Source organism: Haemaphysalis longicornis, unplaced genomic scaffold (genome assembly GCF_048455015.1).
Source record: "Haemaphysalis longicornis isolate Haplotype H1 unplaced genomic scaffold, Haemaphysalis longicornis Haplotype H1 scaffold_1, whole genome shotgun sequence".
In the NCBI taxonomy this organism is placed as follows: domain Eukaryota; kingdom Metazoa; phylum Arthropoda; class Arachnida; order Ixodida; family Ixodidae; genus Haemaphysalis; species Haemaphysalis longicornis.
The window spans coordinates 378,831,676-378,854,895 of record NW_027526203.1 but is presented as its reverse complement, the minus strand read 5'-3'; the positions used below and the strand labels follow the sequence as shown (position 1 = coordinate 378,854,895).

General features: G+C 49.9%; 1 long non-coding RNA gene across 1 annotated transcript; it reads right to left on the bottom strand.

Annotated features, from left to right (window-relative positions):
• Window positions 1-475: 475 nt before the first annotated feature.
• LOC144155156 (uncharacterized) lies at window positions 476-16,090 on the bottom strand. The gene is made up of 2 exons (XR_013319517.1): window positions 14,795-16,090; window positions 476-847 (listed from the first exon to the last, which is right to left on the bottom strand). It is a non-coding gene; the product is annotated as an uncharacterized LOC144155156 (long non-coding RNA).
• Between the last annotated feature and the right edge of the window lie 7,130 nt (window positions 16,091-23,220).

Genomic DNA, 23,220 nt, shown 5'->3' with positions numbered 1-23,220 from the left:
TAACGACGACTATGTTTGAACGCAAAGCTTTCTCGGGACGGATCATCGTCGTCTATACAGGATTTTTCTAATTTTGTACGTCCATGCACCCCTCTCCAAATCTAAACCGCTTCGGCCAAGTCATATTTCCGAGAAACTGTGGCATTTGTACATAGTGCGTATAATTCACTTGACCAACCACCTGACTGTTTCCCTCTTTTGAACGCTTCTGCGTGTTTGTCTGAATTTTGATGTATTTGTCCTACTCCTAACTTCCGTGTATTCTTTTGTTTGCTTGACTATCTAGTCCTCGTACTGTCACGTCTGGGCGCACGGAAAGAAACCCGTCAATTGTTGGCTGCTGGAATCGGAATCGAAATAAGAAAGCAGCACGACGAAATAGTACTACAAAGAATAAAAATAAAACCATCCCCAAAGAAGGTATTCCGGCAGTCGCAACTTAAACGTCTATGGCGACCAAGTAATATAACCAACGTTTGGTTTAGGACAAATTTTATTGTCATAGAACAAAAAGCACGTGGGATTTTCGCGTACCTCGGACTGGCGTTTCGGCGCTCTTTAAAGTAAATCTAGGAAAACGTGTCTTCAGACACGTTCCTGGCAAACAGGCCCCGCTCGCGCTCAGAAGCCATCGTCGAAGGCAGCGCGCCATCTTGCCGAGTGGCACCACATTTTAAACCGCACGCACCCGGCAAGGGCGCTCTCCTGCCTGGCTTGTTAATGGTGGTGCACATGTAGGGGCGGCTCAGCTGGCTATATATGCTCAGAGTCGGCCTGAAACCGCGACTAAGTCGCATCCATGCACCAGCGCACTCAGCAGCGCACGCTCCAAGACTCGGGCGGACACCTAGGAGAAGAAACAAAAAGAAAAGGCAGAAACGAAACGTTAATACACATATACAACAAACTTCCGGGGCGCGTACACGGGCAGCGTACAGTAAACTCGCGGACATGTATATGTTACGCGGGGCCAATTCTTCGCGACTGATGTGTCATGCGATACAGACGCGCGCAGCCCATAAATTGCGAAACTCGATCTGCGCCCTTAGAAAAACCTCTACATCAACGAAATAGGTTAGCTGATAGAAAGTACAAACTCCTGTTGAGCAGGAACAGAGAAATAAACGCTTCACACTACTGAAGATCAGCGCAGAGGGAAAATCACGCACACCTCCGTCTAACGATGGCGATGGTTGAACGCAAAGCTTTCTCGCGAGGGATTCATTGGTTGTCATCTAAGTTTGGACTTTGACTCGCAGACGGTTTGGACTTTTCACCGCAGCGGCTTCGCCACTTCGCCACTTTATTTCGCAGAAGAAAGCTTTACGCTCAGCCATCGTCGGCGTCAGACGGAGGGGTGTACGATTTTTTCGTCTAATTTCGAACGTCCAAGCACCCATCTCCAAATTTAATCTGGTTCAACCATGTTGAAATGGAGCAATCGGATAGACGGTGTGTTCATAACGCGAAAGACCCAGGTTCGATTCCGACCAAGGGAAGCGTTTATTTCTTCTTTCACTTCACCCACGATAATGATAATCGACAAGAGAAAGTTGGCTTTCCTGCAGTGCGTTTTCCACTCGACATACGCCATCACTGAGAAATGGAAAGCTTCGCTTTAAAACAGGATATGAGAGAGAAGTACACCGGACAAGCGCTTCAGTATTTCATGATGACACTCCAACTCGTCGCCGCAACGACTCGTCCAGCTGTCGTCGGTGCCAGAATTGCACACTTTGCGCAGTCACTCGGCAGACAAGGGAATGGATGGGAAAACAGCCGTTGTGCCCGCCAGAAGCTCCGCAGGTGCAACAACAGCCCATCCGAATCATGCCTCCCTGGCGTGGTATACACCCGAACAATCCCTTCTGGCGAGATCGAGTGTCGTTCGGGCCCCCACTGCGCGCACCTGTGCGCACATCGTCGACTGCGGCGGAAGCGAGCACATGTGCGCCCCGCACAAGCGTGGACGCTGCACGCGCGCGCAGGTTTGTTTCACCCATGACAGCATGACCCTGCCAACACGTTCCGCTGATGTCCGCGCCATACACGCTGTTTCGAAGCCGCTATATACTTTGTGTAGCAAATATGCGATAAAAAAAAAAAACTAAGCCTGTTCAGAAGGCACTTTGTACTTCGCCATCATTTATCTAGCTCTAACGACATGCTCTGGCTTAAGCAACGAAGAAAGCGGGCATGACGCGGCTAGGAGAGACATTGCTTGCTCTATGTGTCTGTATGTTAATTCAGAAAATAACCCATTTATTGGCTAGCCTGAATAATCTCGGTTAGACTGTCTAAAAATGAAAAATAAAGCAAGCACTGGTGTTGCTAGGAATGGCGGCTTCATCCTTTCATAGCCGATTTTTTTCGGAACAGCTGAGAAATGCGACTACGTGGGGTTGACATGCCTTTCTGCGCAAACGTAACTTCTCTTGTGAGGATTAGTATTTTTTTTCCTACATTTTAACTTTGCGAAGATGTGTAGCAGGATCGTCAGAGTTCGCTACGCCCACAAGAGGGTAATTAATGACGTTCTGCACAGGGTAAAATCGCATGCAAAGCGGTGTCAGAAACAAACTAGCTCTTTTCATCGCTCGCCCCATCACCTCGAAATTTCGCTGTTCGTGCGACACCCGCAATAATTTTGATTTTCAAATGCCCGAAGTGATACCTGCGCATTAATTTCCCTCTTGTGGGCGTAGCGAACTCTCTGGCGATCCTGGTACACATCTTCGCAAAGTTAAAATGTGGAAAAAAAATACTACCTTGCTTGCCATCCTCACAAGAGAAGTTACGTTTGTGCAGAAAGGCAAACGCAAAAACGCCTTCGGCACATGTTTGCCTTGCTGTCAGAACGGCGAGCACGAGTTTGCCAAATGCAAGCTGTCCGCAGGAGAGGTGTGCCGAACGCTGTGACAAGTACGTTGTCTCTGCAAAAAAAGACCAGGGGCGCATTTACGACTTTCCGGCTTACATCACGCGGTGTTTACCAATGCGCAGCACGTAGCTATGCGGGTGGACGAAGAGCGGCGCCGTCGAGAGCCCGAACACCTCCGGCCACCGCCATCATCATCAGTCACAAGTGTGCTCGCGCAACAGCGTCCGGCCCTCCCCGGCTGCCACCCGCGCGTGCTCGCCGCGTTCCTTTGTTCCAGCGGCCGGAGTCATTTTTTAGACGCCCCAGGCCAAGGCTCGCCGCTGTCGCCGCAACGGCGAGGCACGTGCATGCTCTGCGCGGCACTGGCCACGCGCGCCTATCTGGACCAAGGCCGCGTGGGCCTTGGGCGGCCGGCCGTGGAGGCCCACGCGCGAGCAAACCAGTCCTCCGCAGCAGTTTTCTCTCGTGACCCCGAGGCTACCCTTGGGCTCACTGCGAGAACTGGTTCGAACGCACCCGCCTCGCCGATCAGATGGGGTCGCCCAACGAGGCCTCTCCCACACGCGCTTGACCCCGCCACGGTGGACGTCACCTTATCTTACCTCGCACTGCGCACACCCGGCAAAGTGGCGCGGAAATAACGAAACGCGTGCCAGCCTCGAATGCTTCAAGTAGAGCCACTAAAAAAGCTAGCTCTGTGTTGGGTGGTCTGGTTGGGGAAGGGAAAAGCGGGCAAGGGTTGGGTCTTCCCTTGTGGACCCATGCGGCCACCGCGACGGCCCACAGGGCCCACAAATTTGCTGACTTATTTTGTTGCCCAGCCGACTATGTCGGTTACATTTATTGCCCTCTGAGAAAGCTGAACTTCTCCCCCACTCTTTACGCCAGAGGCTAAGCGTTCGCATCAACAATGCTGAAAGCTGGACCGTGCCTGCAGCGCATGCTGAAATGGCCCCGGCGGTTGCGGAAGAAAGATAACGGAGCGGAAAAACAGCGAGGTGCACTCCACGTCGCACAAGTGCCGCACACACGCACAGATGGCGCCAAGAAAGAAAGACTGACGCCTCGCAGGGGCGACTTGTCAGGAAAGGGGGGGTTCGCAGCCGTTATTCAGAGGTGGCCAGAGTCGAAGAAGCAGCGGCGAACGCGCCCAGCTTGGCAGTTGCACCGACGGCGGATCACCGCAGAGGAATCAATGGGCTGCCTGGGACAATAGTCCGCACGCTGTCACACCTGAAACTCTATAGGCAGCGAACGAGTCGCTTCTCTTTTCGCCGCACATGTCGTCGCTCCTCGTGCGATGCACATCGACTGCCCCGCCGCCTGACGCCAAGCGCACAAGCCGCGTCTTCTCTGCCCGTTAGGCCTTTGTTGTTGACACTCTCTCCTTATATCTTCCTTAGTATTCTCAACACACGATGAGCAAAGAAGCGACCCCTCACAAGGTTCGCCGCAAATTTATTCCTGAATTGTATTGTTTTTCTTCTTAATTTTTGTTCTCACGCCGAATATGTCTATCGTCGAAACTGATTGCACATAAACGCCTCGCGCGTGCTCTTTCTCATCAGGTCGCTTCCCCCTACGGCCCGCTTACAGAAATCCGCTCAAACTGTGAACGAACGCCGCATACCATTGCGCGTTGGGTTCATGCGGCGTCGCCTGATGTACGACGGTGACAAAACGGATAAAGGGGCAGGAGTGTCAGGCGATTGGGATGCCCTTTCCTCCCAACATCGATCATGATCACACCGTTTGTATATGGTTCATGACGCTGCGAAGAGTACTGGCCACCTCGCGTGAGTGCACGTTCTTCCTAACAATGTGCCGCTTCCAAAATGATAGGACAATGACGATGTGATGGGGCAGTAGATCCGATACTGACGTGCGACATTTCGACGATCCGTGGTTGGCGATTAGTGGAGCTCACTACAGCGGTGTCGTATCACCATCGTACTATCGAAAAGTTGCCTCAGCATCAACACAGCTGCGCCGAATTTTAGCCTTATTGGTTCCAATTATTGTCAGTCCATATTTTTGCATTTGCTCCAGATGGCCGTGCCAGAAATCCGAATGCAACCGGTTCCTCGCACACTGTGTTCAACCATACTATGTGACGTTTACTCGAATCATAGTAAACCGAGAACACGTGAAGCTGATGTTTAACGTCTGACCTGAAAATTCCAACGCAAGCACACGCACATCCACTTGGAGATGAACTTGGGCCCGCCGAAGAAATTTCCGGACTAAAATGTTCACGTGTACGAGATTTAAGATTTTGGCGAACGTTAACCAAACCAAAATGGTCCGCAACCTGAAGTACGGCACCGCTACACAGCGGGGCTGAAGCTCGGACAAATTGTCATGTAAACTGGAATCGACACGCAAGGAATCAACAGTCGAAGCCCGCGAAAATAGCACCTCCGATCGAAGTAGCACTGCAGCAGATCCTCGGCTCTATTCAAATGGTTCCGACACGCAGAAGCGGACGACAATTAGTCGAAATAAGATGTATATAAATACTGTCAGCATTTCCACCTCTACAAGTTACTTGGAGACAAACCGATGAAACAAAACCATGAACAAAGATGCAAAAAAAAAAACAAAAAACAAAAAAAAACGCTACTTCTGTAAAAGCAAGTGTTGGGAACAAGTTATCCACCCCTTGACGAATGACGAATATGGGCTGTACTCAGTGCAACAGGACCTGCCCGACGCCCGGCCGAGAATGGGGCCGTTGTAGAAGTTTCTTAAAATAACAGCGGAAGTTCAAAGAAAACCAATAAATGGCGCTAGGTGTTCATAGGAAGCGCCGTGCTTCCAACGAAAGGTCGCTGGGACATATCACAACCACAATATATTGTACCGCTACCTTCCCGTTTTCAATACCGCTAGCTGACGTTTTATTTATGTCACTCCACTCCTAACAAGTAAGAACTGTGACAACAATTTCTTGCCAACAGAGAGTTAAAAGTTAGTCGACTAAATAAGTCGCAGTAAGTGCATGGTCGGAACCGTGCGTTGGGCGAAAGCTGCGCAGGTTAGCTGGCACGGTCCTTTTGAGACATAGTCGACAATAAGTGCATTTGCGGGTGGAAATGCTCAGCCCGTGGTGGAAGAACCTGACGAAAGCGCAGTCCGCGCTCGAGCTGCACGCGGCCTGCGCCGCCTCGACGCTTCGGGATGATTCAGACTTGCGATGCGGAAGGCGACCACGTTCGATGACGTGGCACCGCCTCTGCAGTCCATAGCACCTTGCCCGGACACGCTCCGCTGCAATATGCCTGCGGCGTCGTCGCTGCGAAGGAGCCCGTACAGCTCAAAGTAAACTAAATAGCGGCAAATGAAAAGTGCGACTACGACCGAGCGATTGTTTAGTGCTGCTGCATTTGCCTCACATCCGGCGGTTCGGCAGCATTTTTTCCGTCTCAAACACCCCAGTGCTCGTGGAGATGACGCCCTGTAGTCTAGCAAGGTTGCGCGCATTTGGGGTGCAGAAACACCCAAGGGGGCACGCCATCCACCCGAGTTTGCGCCGTGCTCCCAAAAACGGGTCCTATCGGAAGGGCTTCCGTAAAGAGCCGCTCGAGCGAATTCGGCCTGTCTTCTGTATAACGGGTTTTTGGGATAACGAAGCCTCTTCCGATGGGGCCCGGCTTTGGAGCACGGACAGTATAAAGAAAACAGGCTTTAGCAGACAAGAGACGCCCCTTCACGCAGTTCCGTTCCACAACAACGCATCTTACTTTTATATTTGCTGAAAATTGCACACCTTGTTCGCTGCGGCAGAACTTCCCAGAAGGGGCCACATAAGACACGCAGCCAGCACGGCTCTTCTTTATAGTAGTGTTGAAACGAGAAAAGCAAATTCACTCCCTTCAGTGCAAGCCAGCGTGTGCCGGGATGGCGTTTTTATTGTCTACGGTTATTCTCCAACGAATGGCGTTACTGCCAGACAGCAATGTTGCGCATATTCTGGTATCACGGATGTTCCCGGCTAGTTTCTGCACGCCAACGAATTGGTTGCCTATTACGTGCGAAATTCTACAGCCTTGCGACGCCGCACGCGTCGACGACAGAAGGCCCACACTTGGTGCGTGAGCCACGATCGCTGGCCCTTGGAAAAGTGCGCTTCAAGGTAGCTTTCGCACGCTTCCCTGTTGGTTTACAAGTGCGCTGCGGCCACGTGGCCCTGGAGCGTACTTCTCGCTTTCAGGAAGGGCAAAGGTCAAATACGGTTTGCGGTTTAATATAGCATTGCCTTTCGGTGTTGCGTTAACGACGCGGACAGGTGAAGTGGAGGGCCTGTTCATGAATAGGCAAAACGGTCCAGTGATGATATACCACGTTAAATCCACACCGCCTACGTGTTTCTTTTCTGCGCGCAACCAACGTTCTACCAAAAAAAGAACGAATAATATAATAAAGGGTCAATATCCCTCGCGTATATATAACCTAATTGCGGAGTACCCAGAAACGGAACAGATAGATGCTGTCCTTGTGATAACAAAATCGATATTCTTTTGAGCTCCCACACTTTCAATTACCAGGGGAAAAAATTATCCGCGATGCGCGCATGTATTAGTCAGTCCTCTCTGTGAAGGCAGCTTCAAGCTTGTCAAGATACTTACAAAATATTTTTTGCTTTTGTTTAGGATGTTTGACCTCTGTGATAAATTTCTGCCAATGTGTGCTCGCATGCATGATTTAGCCACTTTTTACACTATGTGTGCCGTGCGCTCTTGCGAAGCTATCCACTCATATAAATAGTTTGAGGTGAGGTTAAAATTTGTAATCACTAATTAAGCGTCATTTTACAATTCTTGTCTCTACAAAATAGCAAGCGCTAAAACATACATAAGGTTGTTCGTTTTCGGGTTCTATATCTCTTTTAAGTAGGGGGGTACAAATCGGGTGCTATTCTTCAAACTGATATTTAGAGACAAATCGGGTTTTTCTGTAAAAGCATTCCCGAATTCGGGTATTTTTCGAGTTAAATGCAAAGATGTGCTAGATAGTACAACCAGTTTATTTTATCAGAGGGTGTCTTCTAAGGCATTAAAATTAGTGTTTGTTTCAAGCTGGGAATCGGGGGGACATCAGGGTTTTCTAGCAAATAGTCTCCGAAATTTGGCGTTTGTTTGGAAATGAATTAGTAACGATGACAGTAAAAAGCATAGGTAAGTTCTTAAAAATGAAACATTTTATTCACAAAAAGCTGGTCATCGATTTTTCACACATTCTTGTTTACACACGTTATCGTCTTCAATCGCAACATGACGGTCTCCATTTCAGACCTGTTCGATCGTTGAACGCGTACCTCAGCTGGGAGAAAGTTTTTTCGACATCACAGCTTCCATTAGCCAGGCACAACGGTGGCAGTGCAGCATTTGCCAGTCTGCAGTAAGTAGCGAGCAGTAGAGTCATGCCAGTACTCAGTGAGTTCGAGAGCCCCACAAAGGGCTTGCTTCCAGCAAGTACTGGTTGAGAAGGGCGGGCCGTCAGTTCACAACTGTGCCGATCGGTACTTTGAAAGGGTCCATTCGGGGTTCAACGCGATCCTCCTGAAACATGTTCGGGGCGTAACAATCGGAAAAATTCGAGTTTCACCCGAAAACGAACAACCCGAAACATACATAGCATGATGCATACGGCACTGCATGAGAAGCGCAACTGGTGACAGCCGTTTGTTTGAAGAAAACCTAGCTTCGCTTATATTCAAAACAAGTTTGAATAAGAAGCTGTCATGAACTAGTTTTGCCTGCTTCGGTTCAGCCTCTTGATGCGGTGACTGTAACTACAATGTGCTCTGAAAGCTATAGCGCACATGACATTTCGCGAAGTAGAGCCCAGTGCAGTACCCAGATGTGAAGCGTGCTTCACTGCAGCGTTATTGTTGAAGAGGGGAAGCACCACTTAAAAAAAAAAATTCTATAATTAAACTTCGAAAAAATGTCATGTAAAGTATAACTTTCACCGAAAAGAAGGTTATGAGAGGGTAAAACCATAAGCCTTGCGCCGTTACATATGTGCAATGAACTCGCGCAGGGACATCGCCTCACAGGTCGTTCCTAAATCTTCCTAAGACGGCCGTTGCTGGACAAAAGGACGAGTCGCTCGCGGGATCACTGCAGCAAGCTACCGTATTTGCAACTTTGCAACTACACTTCATTTTTAAGTCACCGGCTCTGCTACGTGCTATGCAGGGTGCATACAACTTCGGGAGCGACGGGGCAGGTGCGACTCGTTTTCGCGTTTACTGCGTTTGTCCAAGATTTAGAATCCATACCCTGCAACTACAGCCCAAACGTAGTTCTGAAAGAAAAAGATGATACAATTCTAATTTTTTTATCGCCGCTTTTGACTACTATCGAACGACTTTTCGGCTCCACGCACTCGGGCAATTCGTTAACCTGAGCGTTAATTGCTCTGTTGGCATCGCCACAGGCCATGCGTAGAAAGCTTCCTAGAGACGCTGCTTGCGTTAGCACATTGCGTGCACGACGCCGCGGAGCAGGAAGCGATCGCTTACGCCAACAAAGCATGTTCGATTCCACCTTTTGGCGACGCAGACGCGAAATCTTTGCTGGATATGGGCGCGGGACGGATGCGAGATATCGTTACCGTGTTTGCGTTACCGTTTACCGGTTTGCGGGAGTCGACTGCGCATGTGCGACGAGTTACCGTGAACGGTAACTTAGCGGCACAGCCTTTACCGTCGCCACGGCGCTTCACGAGCAGACGAAGTGTACCCTCTCGTCCTGATTACAGCAAACGCAGCGCGCTCGGCGCTTGATGCCTGGTACAGCCGGTAAAACTATTCTTAGTTGATGTTGTTTATTAGGTTTTTCTCGTTAAATGATGATGAGGAGTACGACAAACAACTATTTTTTTTCGGATGGGTGAGCAAAATGCCCCCCCCCCCCCCCCCCCCCACTCGTACTAAGCCTCGCCCGCCTCAAATAGTTCAGATAAGTTTCTGAGCACGCAAAGCGCTTTTACGTCTCCAAAATTGTGTCGTGCAAGGTAGTGTAGGTTCTTGAGTAAAGATTTCAACATATTTTACCCATTTCATGCCGAAATAGTTAGCGCAGACGTAAATTCGTTTACTTTGATTCCCACTGTACTCAGTAGATGGTGCCACCGACATCATTTTTCCTTTTTAAAGCTATACAGGTAATGGCTACAGTATTCTCAAAACTAATAATGTTATTGTGAACACTTCACCCGAAAAGTGAAACATTCAAGCTACTTTTAAAAAAAGCAGATAGCTGTGAGCAACAAAATTATGCGTGATTTGTTTCGATACTAATGCATTAGATGTCTCTGTGTGTCCCATCGGTGGCCGGTAAGCCAGAATACGCAAACCGCAAACCGTGTGCCAAAACGTGTCTTACCGTTTTCAGCGGTAAAGGGGAACTCCGGCTTCCGGTAACACAGTAAACGGTAACGCAAACACGGTAACGATATGCTAAAACTCTCTATTAACTCGATACCGATGCGAAATTGTGGTAACGTGTAGAAAAAAAACAATAGTGCTTAATAAATAGACCCCGTGAACTAGTTGCTGCACGCGATGTACTGTTGAGATAATAAGCAAATGGGACACGGCTATTTGAAGACTTGCAGGCTAAGCTGGTCTAGTCGATGGTTTAAAAATCATGATTGGCGTAAACTTGCTCGATTGCATACGGCAGAAGGGTGTAACATTAATAGAGAAACTCAAAATTCACCGCGTCCTGCCAGGGAATAGTATTGACGGGGAACATTCGGTATGAGGGAGCATGCATGAGCTCTCTCAGAGAGCTCATGCTCAGAGAGCTCAAGCAAGAGCTCAGCACAGTTTGCAATTACTTAAAGCACGGTTGCCTGCTCATCTCACAGTCTACGGACGTATATAGTCAAATGCAGAGAGAACAAATGGTATACCCATCTTAGCGAGGAAATGAGGAAATAATTCACGTGCGTTTGCCTTTTATGGAGTTGCAGCTGACCATATATCGGTACCCCGCGTCCAATACGGCGGAACAAAGGCGTACCGGTCTATACAAAAACGTGATTGCGCGCGGGTGGCCCAAGTTTGTCAGGTCTTCACTGCTCCTAGCTAGGTGTTGTCACGTTCAAGCCGTATTCGCAACACTGTTCTTGCGCCTAAAAAATCACACAGCCACAGTTTACGTTATTGTGTCGCACCATCTCTGAAACGAGGGATAATGGACGCGTCCTTTAAGTTGGAAACTACTAAGCCTCCAGATATCTGACGCGGTGTTGGGATGCTACTAGTCTGTAGTTAGCACAAAAGAAAAGAAAACGCAGAGCCACAGCCTCTCAAAGCTAAGTGGGCTGACAGGCGTGGTAAACGAAAAAGAGGGGGGGTACGGATTGGATGTTTAGTGTACGATGTTTGCTACAAGTACCTTCTGTATCCCCAACCTATAAGACTGCACCGTGAAAGTGGATAGTCCTTGACGGTGCACGGGGTGTTAACTATAAAATTTTATATAAGAAAAAAGGAATGAAACCCGACCGAATATCACCCTCGAAAAAAAAAACGCCATATTTTGTGCTATTTAGTAGTAAAGATCGCCATAATACAGAAGAGAGAATGCGTGAGTGAAAAAAAAGATGGAAAAAGGAACTTCTCCAGAAAACAATGACTCGTTGGTAAGCGTTTCGCTCTATTTGAACGTATGAAATGCTTAAAAGGTCTACTGAAGGGCGTGGGAAGATCATACTATCGCACAATGTGTGTGCTGGTCACCTACGAAAAGGCGCGACTTTATATGACCACACACTAAGCAGAACAAAGTCTGCGAAGCGCCAGCACTAGAGAGCTTAGCATACCGGTACCGTGTTAAGATTAAGAAATACCGTTTAAACCATTAAAAAAAACCTTTTTTAATGATATCGATAACCACCAAAGTTAGTTCTGTTTTTAAAAACATTCTAAGCATATTATTTTACTTCAAATCAGTTCTGTTCCAACTCTTTTTTCAAAGCTGTCACGCTGTGCTAGTGACTCCTCGTCACTTATGAAACGTTTTTGAGTACAGCACCTCGGCATGTGAACGGATACGCTGATGTAAATAGTTTACCACATGTTTTCCCCACTTCCTTTTAAGCGACCTGAAGCGTCTTGACGATAACTATTTGACGGAAGAACCAAGTACCGATCACGATTACGGTACAGAAGTTTGAATGGACACGCTGTACATGCAGCGTTTACGGGTTTACAAGTTCCGTTGATATCCGTTCAACGGGATGTAAAGGTGGAACCGGATGGCATTCTTTCCTCGAATTAGAACGAAAAACAAAAACGGGACGGAAAGGAAGCGAGTGTCGGCGTCGCTCCTTTTTCGTCCCAATTCGAGCCCTTATACCGAACATTGTCTACTTCAGACCCCTCACACAAAGGCGAGATTGCGATAGGCGGTGGAAGCAAAAGAAAAACAAAATACTGGAAGGTACGCCTATACTGCGACAGCCTGCTAAACAGCCTGCAAGATGCTCAACTGACATGCTGGCGGCCCGGATTGGCGCAAAAAGTGTTCCTTCCTGGCCTCGGTGAAAATGATACGCTGGTCAAGCGGCTTGCGGTGCCGACACACAAAAAAAGCTCCCTTATCATTCACGATGCACTGAAGATCCCTCACGGCGAGCAAATACGTTCAAACACCACCGCACTGTATCGTGGCCAAAGCGACATTAAACGGATACTCTCTCTGTGAAGTACAAATGAAATATCTTTGTGGAGTGATTAATGAGATTCCACGCATAACATATGGCCCCGCGAGCGGTTATAAATCAATGAATAAAAGCAATAAAAGGCGACAAGTTAGTCTTTGAGGCAGTGGCCAGATTACCGTACTATTTCGTGATCTTATTTTGGGCGTTTTTCCCCTACGCCATGCTCCTGTAGTTCGACGAGCCTGTAGAATTCCTTCCATTCAGCCATTTGCGTCGACTGTGGTCTGCGCAGGGGTCGCCTATCATATATGTACGGGGTGAAACTTCAGTCTGCGAGCTGAAAGATACGGGCTCCAAGTACACGTCAACTCGTGTGTACGCACGCGATGTTATACCTTATGCTGGCGTACATAGGCGAGTCCTTATGCAACAGACCAATAAGGAGGGTTCGCGGTTTTCTAACGTCACGAGCGAATTCGTGCACGATTGGCTGAATTCGTATACATTCGTGCTTAGCCCCAACCATGCACAGGTTTTGTGGCGTGGGTGGGGCGCGCTCGCATCGCCGAATGCAACGTGGGGACTGCCGCGCGCATCTGTGAACACTATAGCTGGCGACTGTTTTTTTAGCGGATTTGTTTAACGGATCTCGACCTAGACAGGTAACTACTGATTCAGTGTACTGTTTATTTGGAAGTTCCGCACGTGCTATAGACGTAATTCGGTTGGCTCTGTTTTCTTAAAATAAAGGTATACAGTTGCAGTTATACATTCTTCCCCTTACAAGAAATCCGCCCAAAACAATATTGAACGACAGGGAGGCGGATACGCTGGGACGATCTGTTGGTTATACTCACTACATATAATTCCTCAAACGAGATAAAGGAAAAATAAGGGGCTTTGTGCACGGCTATATACTCCTTAGACCGGATTCTTTTTTACTCGTGCGGTTCAAAATGTGTCTGAACTGGGTTGAAAAGTCGTAGGGGAAGTACAGCTTTCTTTTGGCGAGCGCTCTGCAGTATGAATGAATCTTGCAAGAATGCCTCTTGCGCCGTCACGCCGGCCCTTCCTGACGATCGTTTGTGCGGTTGTACCGAGCTAACTATCAGGTCGCAACGCTCACATGGGAGACAACTAACTTAGGGCAACGTGAAGTGCAGGTGAGGGTGTGTTTGGCCACGCACAATGACCCCCCCGGCACTGCTCCTTCGGGCGTGGAGCTTAGTTTTAGATGGTCACATGCGCGCGCGCGCACGCACACACACACACATACACAAAGCATTAGGTGCTGTGAACTATTTTCAGTTGACCTAGGAATACAAATCGCGCGTATAAGGAAAGTTTGAGCAACGTGTCTCTGAAAGAATACGTGTACTCAGGTGAGCGACATGCAAGGAACCTGATGGGACGGACGCACTTGCGCTGCAATTTGTCAGGTACTACACATAACCGTAAATGCGAGCAACAGAAATGAAATTACGTCCCTTGTGACACGTAAGGTACTCATGAGAATCAGACGAAAAAAGTATCTCACACCCACAGGACCACGCGTGATAGAAGTGCCGAGAGCCGTAAGATCCTTTGTTCATTGCGGGAGCAAATGAGCAGAGAATTCTACGGCCACGCGGAGGTATCACAAAACAAATCGCCAAGGCGGCGTGGGCGCACTGCCCGAGGCGGGCACGTAGGGGGGGTACAAGACCGGTGTCAAACGACGACAAACGCGCACGCGCCTACCGCGTGGCCTCCTTCTGCACGGGTGTTTCTCGCGGTTCAGCTCCGACTGAGAAGGAAACACGTTTGGTAGCGGTTCATTTTTGCTTGCCCCCCGAGCCGTTCCCAGGCGGGCCTCCTTGGCCGAGCGGGCTAAGAAGCCGTTTCCTGTCTCTGCGGGCGGCCCCCGATTAATCTAGCGCCAAGACAAGGACGCCACGCTGCTTTTTCCCCCCTCACGCGGTCGCCTTGAAGCGTGCTTCACCGTGCGGCGGCGGCGCTAGGCCTAGCAGCGCTGCGGCGCGGCTCCAGCCTGGGGCGCCTTTTTGGCTCGCTCCCCTTGGTCGTACAGGGACGAGGACAGTGCGGCTCGCTTGTGGACTGCTTGCCGCGCCCTTCTTCTGGCCTGTCAGCCGGGCCCAGGGCCCGCGACCGGGAGAAGGGAGCGGTCGGAACGCGGCGTGCTCTCGCGTGCGACGGAGACGCAAGCACGTTGAAACCGCGATGACTCACCTTGGCATCGTCGTCGTCGGCTGACGTCGAGCGTCGAGTGAGTTGCATTCCATCGCGAGCATGGTATGAAGTTCCTACCTGGGTTTGACTCACAGTAAGAACTCCATACCTCGCTCGCGATAAACCAACGCCCCTGCAGCGAAGAAGAGCCGTGTCTGGCGGCGTGTCCCTTCTTGCGCCGAGCTAGCGACGAAGTGTGTCCGTGTGCGTCACCAACTACGACAGTATCCTTGGCGCGGCGAGGAAAGCATCCGAGCGCCGGCAGTTCTCGCGAAAACTGTTTTCCGCGACGTGCCTGAAAACGTGCGTGTCGAGGCAGACGACCACGATGACGACGCTGGCGCCCGGAGCGCCGCGTTGCAAGCGTCGGGAGCGGGAAGCTGAGCGCCCGCTGCCTGGACTTCGGCGTCAACACTGACGTAACGCGCCGCCGGGACTGTTGGGTCGTTAGGGCGGCCGCCGGCACGCCCTCTAGTTGCCGCGCGCGCCCAATGGCGGACGCCGCTGCAGCCACGTCACGCAGCCCCCTCGCCGCCTTTCAGAGAACGACTGCGGGAGAGAATCAAAGGGTTGCCAACCTGCGCGCGGTCGGCCGGCAAGGGAAACTCATTGAAATTCCGTCAGCAGCCCCCCCAGCGCGGGGCCTTCGGCGCTGCTTTTCGGTGTCGCCTGTCGTCTCGGCGCCAATGGGGCCGCTCCGGGCCTGCTTGCGCCGCCGCCTCGGCCGCGCTTCCTGCCCCGATGTCCACCTGCTCCGCGCCTTCTGCTGCCGCTCCTAATCACGGCCAGCTACGCAGTGGCAACGATTCTCGCCGCGAACGCGTCGCTGTTGGCCGCTCTTCGCCTCATCCCGATGGCGGGGAGCAGGGCCGTGGCCAGAAATTTTTCTCAGGGGGGGTATGAATTTTGGGAAGGGGGTAGTTTTGATGAGAGCAACAATAAGTATTGCTTACGTGCTGTCTGGAAAAGATTTCGGGAGGGGTACCCCCCCCTCTGGGTACGGCCCCGATGGGGAGAACTGTCGCACGACGCTACGGCGAAACGTGGCTGCATATAGTGAAAACGCGAAACAAGAGGTGCCGGCTTTATCGAAACGGCAACGCCTCGTAATTCGGCGATAGCAGAGGAAGCTACGCACAAGCGTAGTCCAAATCAAACAAGAGGGCTAATTCGCATTGAGCTGGCGCTCTCTACATTCGTTAAATTAATCGAACCACCTGGGCAGTTTGAACTTTTATTTCTATTTATTTACAAAGAATAAATTGAATGGGATTCGCCATAGCACTAAAAACTCGGTGTTCGCCTGCAGAAACACGCTTTCATTGTGCGAGGCATAACAAAATGACGTTGGACGCGGTTGCGAATAAGCGCTGGGTTTTATGACCAAGTATTCTCATTGTTTTCTGAAGTTAGCACCTTTTACGGCGCAACTTTCCTAGCATAAAACGCACTCTTTAGCTCACTGGCGACAAGGAACCACTTACACACCTTCTCTCGAAAAAAGATAATGGCAGGCTCAATTTCCCTTTGCAAAATCCGTATTGTCAGAACTGCGAACAAAGAATAAACAGCTGAATTTCGTCTTTGGTTTCCTTCAGTGAAGCGCTAAGCGTTCACCTGGTTCGTGGTTGCTTGTCGCATATAAACCTTTGTATCCTTATCGGTGAGCTTCAGCGCGTAATTGATGAAATTTTCACCAGCGGGCAGTATCTGCAGGGTGTTTTATGCCGACCTCCAGAGGTGCAAAAAGTAAAGCCAGCAGTGATGTTACCGGCCGGAGGCGAAAATTTGCCCTGCACAGCACAGGCCAGCACAGTCTGACTCCTCTAGGCGGCGCTAAAACCCTAGACTTTTATTTTATTTTAATTGAAGCGCTACGTTTTGTTATTAATTAAAACCCACCGGGCCGGCTCTCTTGTGGCATTGACTTGAAGTTGCTGACCGCAATTCCAGATGCCCAAATTTGGCGGCGACTTGTTGTTCGTAACGTTAAAACGCGGCATTTCGACCACCTCTCCGATCTTTTTGCGACAAGCGAAGCGTAGCGACTGTTTTTCGTGGACTGTGGCCATGGCTGTTTCATGCGCTCTGGGTATGGAATTGTGCTGACGATCACGAGGACGCGTTTCGGTTCCTGGCCGCGGCTGCAGTTTTTCTGATCGAGACGAAAAACGAAAGCGCCTGTGTACGATGTATTGGCACACATCAGGGAACACGATATATTGGCACACGATATATTGGCACACACCCAGGTGGTGTGAATTAGTCCGTATACCTCATGGCGCACCTAACAGCCCCCCGAGTACCTTCGACGCCCTAAAACACTGGCTGGCTATCTTCTGTTTAGTTGACGCATTAGTGTCGTTTAATGGTCCCTGCTGCTTCTTCTTTATTGTTTCTGAGCAACCAAGGCAGGCACATCTATGAACATGCGCAGTAAATGTGCCCCTGCACGTAGGCCAACATTCGAAGAACCGGTCTCGCCTAATTGTATGCCAATGCTGGCTTTCCGGAGACAAGACGGGCGAAATGTATTCGCAAGATTAATTGCACCCTCGTAGCATGAAACGGAATTTCTGGACCCTTTGGTGGTACCTGTCGCCGGTCAGGTAATATTCACCGGATTATCAGACTTTAGATTCCGGAAAGAGGTCCTGCGAACGAAACACCTTCGTGTTCCCAATACCTTGTCGCATCGAGGCTAACCGTTGCAACGTCCCATAAATTCCAATGCCCTCTTGATAGTTGCGTTCTATTTATTCTTCAGCTGAATGCAACTTTCCTACGTGGTGGTGGTGGTGGTGATGATGTTTATTAACGAAAGGACCTAGCCCTGCGTGGTATGCCGGAAATTGCTCCCCCGATCAACACTGCCTTGCCGCTATGTGCGGGAAATCGCCAGGAGGCACCTGATCAGCACCTACGCTATTATTATTTATATTGTTGTACAACTCAGCCAGCTCTATCGAGCTATGTGTTGGGACTTCTTGCTTTACAGCAACACGGACCGACCCATCGAAATAACGGTCTCATTGTCGTGCATATACCCCCTGTGCACCCCACACGAGCGTGAGAGACACCACGAACACCGCAGTGGCTCAGTGGCTAAGGCGTTGCGCTGCTGACCACGAGAACGCGGGGTGGATCACGGCCGCGTCGTGCGTTTTTTTTGGTAGAGGCTCCTGTGTTCCGCGATTTCGGCGGGAGGTAACCCCCAAGTGGCCATACCGAGCCATATCGAATGGAAAGCATAGAGAAGAAGTATGCGCCTGGGGGGAAAAGTTTTCATTGTGCACCCAACAGGTGCTATACTAATGCGGTTGATTTTGTTGCGAAGCATCCCTAAAACCATGGTTGGTGGCTGCGCGGGTCATTACAGGCTCGTGTACAAGAGAAATAAAGCATTAAGAATGTGCCGTTAACAATAGTAGCTTACAGCTACCAAAACACCCGAACAACAACAATGCCCGACTCCGAGCTGTGAGACTACCGGGGATTCTACCAACACGTATACTCGGATCCGATTGGACTATTTCGCGCCCGTATACCGGCGCACCGCCGTGGCCGGGACTCAAGCCCTTATGCGCAGCCGCACATTGCTTGCCAGCACTGGGGAGAAAGGAGGCAAGAACGCCCTGCGAAATAACCCTTCTATCAAAAACTGACGTCACAGCCCGCCCGTGCGCGCACGTGCGTGAATGCACGCGGCCTTCCCTTACGTAACCCCGTTCCGCTCGCCCACCGGCCAGGCACCCTTTCCGGGCGTCTTCAGGTGCAGCGCAGGCTGGCCCAGAAAGGCACCACGCTGGCTCAGCACAAGCCGCGTCGAGCGTGCCCGTGGGAACGCAGGTTTCCACCACGCCCGCCAAGAAGGCCCCGCATTCCTCCCCCACGTTCGCTCCCGCCAGCAAGGCGCTTGCACCCGCTCGCCGTGTACGCCGGTTATTGCGCACTTCGGGCTACTTACTCGCGGAACGCTTTGGTCGCTTACCAGGACGCGCGCACACACACACACACACACACACACTCACTCTCCCTCTCTCTTTCGCTCTCACGAGGTTTTCCATTTCAAGTGTGCCTCGACACGCAATATCGGGGGATGCTCGTTACGCTTGTTCTCTCGTATTTGTATCTGTTAGTGGAATTCCTTTTTTTTTAAATCTGTTATACATCTTTAGGATACAAGTTTCTTGCGTTAAGCGAGAAATGCTCCTTCGCTCCCTTTATACTGCTCCTTTATATGGACTCTTTCTGATTTGGGAGTTTTTTTTCTTTTCTCGAAATTTCTCTCCTCAGTTTTGTGTTGCGTATACTTAATATTAAACCATTTAGAGTTTTCTACTTTAATATGACTATTGCGTAGTCAGAGTGGGAGAGAATCAGGTTGCGTCACGACAGCCAATATCTGAAGTTTTGTACTCTAGATGCATTTTCGTAATTTTTTTTTTGTCTAGCCGAGTTTATTTTTTATTGCAACTTTTACTGCCGTATTATCGCACTTTCATCTTGCCACCCGCTCTCTCCCTCTCTCGCTTTCTTTTTATTCGAGACAGCGATCGTGAACCCTCCTGTTGTGCAGGGTATAAAAAAAGGAGCAGAAGGGGCGCCCGTTTTCAGACGTGAGGGATTCAACCAAGGTTAAGGTCTAGGCGTCTTAGGAGAAAGCAGATCGGTCCCATTGTGTCCTCCAATCTCCTTCTTTTCACTACGCCGCGCTTCTCCCCTCTGCCATATTCCTTCCCCCAAACGGCCCACATCCCCCCCCCCTGCCTGGGAAAGGGTTGAACGGCGCGTTGCATCACCACCACCTGCCCCGTCTTGCTCTTAGGCGGCGGGGAGGCGGCACATCCTCCCGTTCCGACCTGTACCGCACAAGACGTTCCCCTCGCTTCCACAACGGCGCCGCAAGGAAGTCCTTCGGCGCATTCACACTGGCCCCATCCTCCGATGAGAGAAAGAGCAGCGCCCTTATTCGGGCTGCTTTATATCGCTGCCGAGGCCCGATGCAGCCGGGTGCTTTCGTGCTCGCGTCTTGCGTGTCTTCCTGTGCGCACTTTGGCCGTTTGTTTTGTTTTCCTCCACCACGCAGTTCGAGCCGTTTTGAAGCCCTTTGAGGACAGCGTGGATTGTGTGGGGCTGCGGTGATGCCTCGCTTGCCTCTCGGCGACGTGGGACGCGGGGAAGATAGGGAACAATGAAGAAAATGCAGAATGTGCCTCGTATGCGGCCAGAATCGTTTGTGGGCATTGCATAACGTCGCGTGTACTTGGGTTCATTTTCTTTTCGTTTGCTTAGGCACTTTGGATCCGACGCACAGGAGACGTCGGGATCCGGGTCCCGTCAGACCACAATGGCCCTGAAGGGCACCTTCTTCTTGGGCCCCACCGTGTGCGCATGCACGTTCGCGTACACTTCCGAGGGTGCGCTCGGAGAATACGCGAAGATACCGCCCGCATACAGCGTCGCACGGAACCGTCTTCCCTTTTTTTTCGTTGGGGAGAATATCATTCGGGCGGGCTGTTGCTTGTCGCCTCGCCTCACTTCACAAACCTCTCCCTCCGCCTCAACGTGCATGAAGTGCTCTTGACTGTACATACCGGAAAATACAAATAAAAGGAAGCGATTGTGTTACATCAGGCATTCTATAGTTTCATTACGGGAAATGCGGCCGCTAAGAAAGAAAATAGACAAGTTTTGCATACCTCAGGTGGCTTATAGTAGTTCAAGAAGTCTAATAACGATTCTTTCGCTCACGCTATCTCGCTGTCCAGTTGCACTCGCGACAATAAAGCCGGCCTCAACTAAAGGTCGGGTGAGGTCTGCTAACGCGTGTAGCTCTAAATTTATCCAGGGTCTTGAGTTATGAATACTTTTCTAAGAGTTCAGCGTTCGCTAACATGAAGGGCGGGAAGGTGTGTACCGTGGGTGCGAATTTCGATATTTTGTCTTCAACCTACGCGTCTACAGCGCCTGTACAGCGCAGTTATTGTTTGGACCTGTACTTTCATTTATTGTAATAATTTGTTTTCGTCCTTTTGTTGTTTCACTTGTAAGTATATTCGGAAGGGAATTGCGCCCTCCCTCCCCCGGTTAGTGAGATGGAGTCAACCCTCGGTTAATCAGGAGCATTTCATGGTGATGATGCGTAGTAACGCACGTACGCCCTTTGCCAAAATTTTGTGGGCCAATCCGATGCCTTCTCGACCACAAAGAATTCAAACAATCGGCTTTACCTTTAAATGTGACAAAAATATTTCGAGGCAGCCAGAAAGAAATGGGCTTTCTCTAGCTTTCCTGCATAAACAGTTTTAGCCTGGCTCAGGACGTAAAGTTGTACAATGAATTTTTTGCAGCCTGCACGTTCCCGGCTTGGCCCACAAAATTTTGACAAAGACTGTACATCCTGTTTGCTTAGGCAGAGGCAGACACCACATAAAAATACCTCCCCCTAGCTGCGTTAAACCACGTGTAACTAGGGCTACCAGGCACACTCATGAATTCTTACTGACACCGGTTTTCGCTCGAACAGATGCCTTCAAAAATAGATTTTTCCCCAGAACTGTTACAGACTGGAATTCTTTACCTCTTGGTGTTTTAAAAGCAAAACATTTTGCAGAAACGTTACAGTGTCATCTTTTTTCAAGTTAATGTGTTTTGTCATGTTGCTCTTGTAATATATGTGTATAAGATGCAGGGTACCATGAATTGTTTCTGAGGCATTTATTGCCTATGTTCTCTTTCGTACTCGTCTCATTCCTATGTTTTGTGTAGCCCCTCCAGCTTGGGTCGAAGTCTTGACCTGCAGTCTCTGTAAATAAATAAATAAATAAATAAATAAATAAATAAATAAATAAATAAATAAATAAATAAATAAATAAATAAATAAATATGCAGAAAGCACTACGCTGGTTGCCTATACAATATGCGAAGCATTGTGTACCAGCACTCGTGCACGACGTCGAGTATAGAGGAGATTTTGTGGGTGTCTTTGCTTCTCAGCGTCTGTCTGTGTTGCGTATCGGCGACACTCGGTGACTGCACGGGCCCGTTTCTTCTCGAGGAGCTCCTCTTCTCGTCCGACACGACGACGAGCGGCTGATTATCGGGTTTTGCAAATTATTTACGACCCAATTATTGACGTCAGCGCGACCGTATCACGCCACTTCGAGATCTGTTCTGAGAGACTGTTTCACAGCCTGAGTGCGAATTTGAAAGAGTGCTACCGTTCCGTGCACGCACGCCGCGGGTTTAGCTCCTTGCACCGCAAGCGATTCGGGTGCGATCACAGAGTACACGGTCGTCCTTCGTGCTGCCGTTTCGTTGCGAGGTCATTTTGGACAGAAGGCGTGTCACAACACTGTAAACGCAAACTAGCCGGAAATGGAGTTTTAATCAAGTAATGTGCCCTGAAAAGTACCTATAGCAAAAAATGTACTCCCTAGGCATGATCTAAATAAGTGGACGAACCTCCACGGTAGTACCGTTGCCCATCCGGGTAGCAAAAGGGTGGATTTAGAACGACTTAACACCATTTGTGAGATGGCGTTCGGTTCCTTGTATACTACCACGTCCACAATAAACGCCCTATCTGAGGTAATCATCTCAAGCGGGCGGTCGCCATGTTAGTCTTCTGTTGTCTCCGTGCACCAGCACTTCAACCGTGGCCTAATGCTAATTAGAACGAGTAAGCAGGACGCAACGGTTGCACGCAGCTACAAAACCAATACCGTACGTATACCCGTATAGATGCTTCAACCAGCGCGATTACAGGCAGAGAGCGCGGCCGTGTTGTCTCAATCTGTTTATTTTGGCGATAGGTGGTGTCAAACTCTGCTGCTAACGAAGAGGCAGTTCTCGCCGTTGCAAACAATTGCAACGTTCATCTGCTTCGCTTGCTTGCGCATACATAGACGATTTAAATTCCCGTGCCAGCGCGCCAACGCACCCGACTGCAGCGACTCAACTTGCCCTGGCGGCACGACTGGCTGCCCGGATGTATACAACCTCTGCCTCTGTGCTATCAACGCAGCGCGGCCGGTGACTCGGCGCGGCCGGAGCTTCAAGCCTCGCCTTGGGCCGTCGTTTTTTCTTATTTGTGAAGGACTAGTAGTGCCATTTGGTGGAAAGATTTTCATGTGCCCCTGTCACACGAGGAACGGCCGCAAACAGCATTTGGATACGGCGACAGGTGTGGACAGCTCGCTGGTAAGTGGTCTTTCATCAGTCGATGCGTTTGTCAAACGTTTGGATAGGGTTAACAGCGAAGTACCCGGGTACCCGTGCCGCTCACCGCTCGTACGCGCACGGGCAAAGAAAAAAGCGCACACTCGTATTATTTTACTTGTTTGTGGGTTTTGGGGTATGCGTTCGCATTCTTTTGTAGGCTGGTTTGTAACAGGGCATTCGAGGTAAAATCGTTTGTCGCG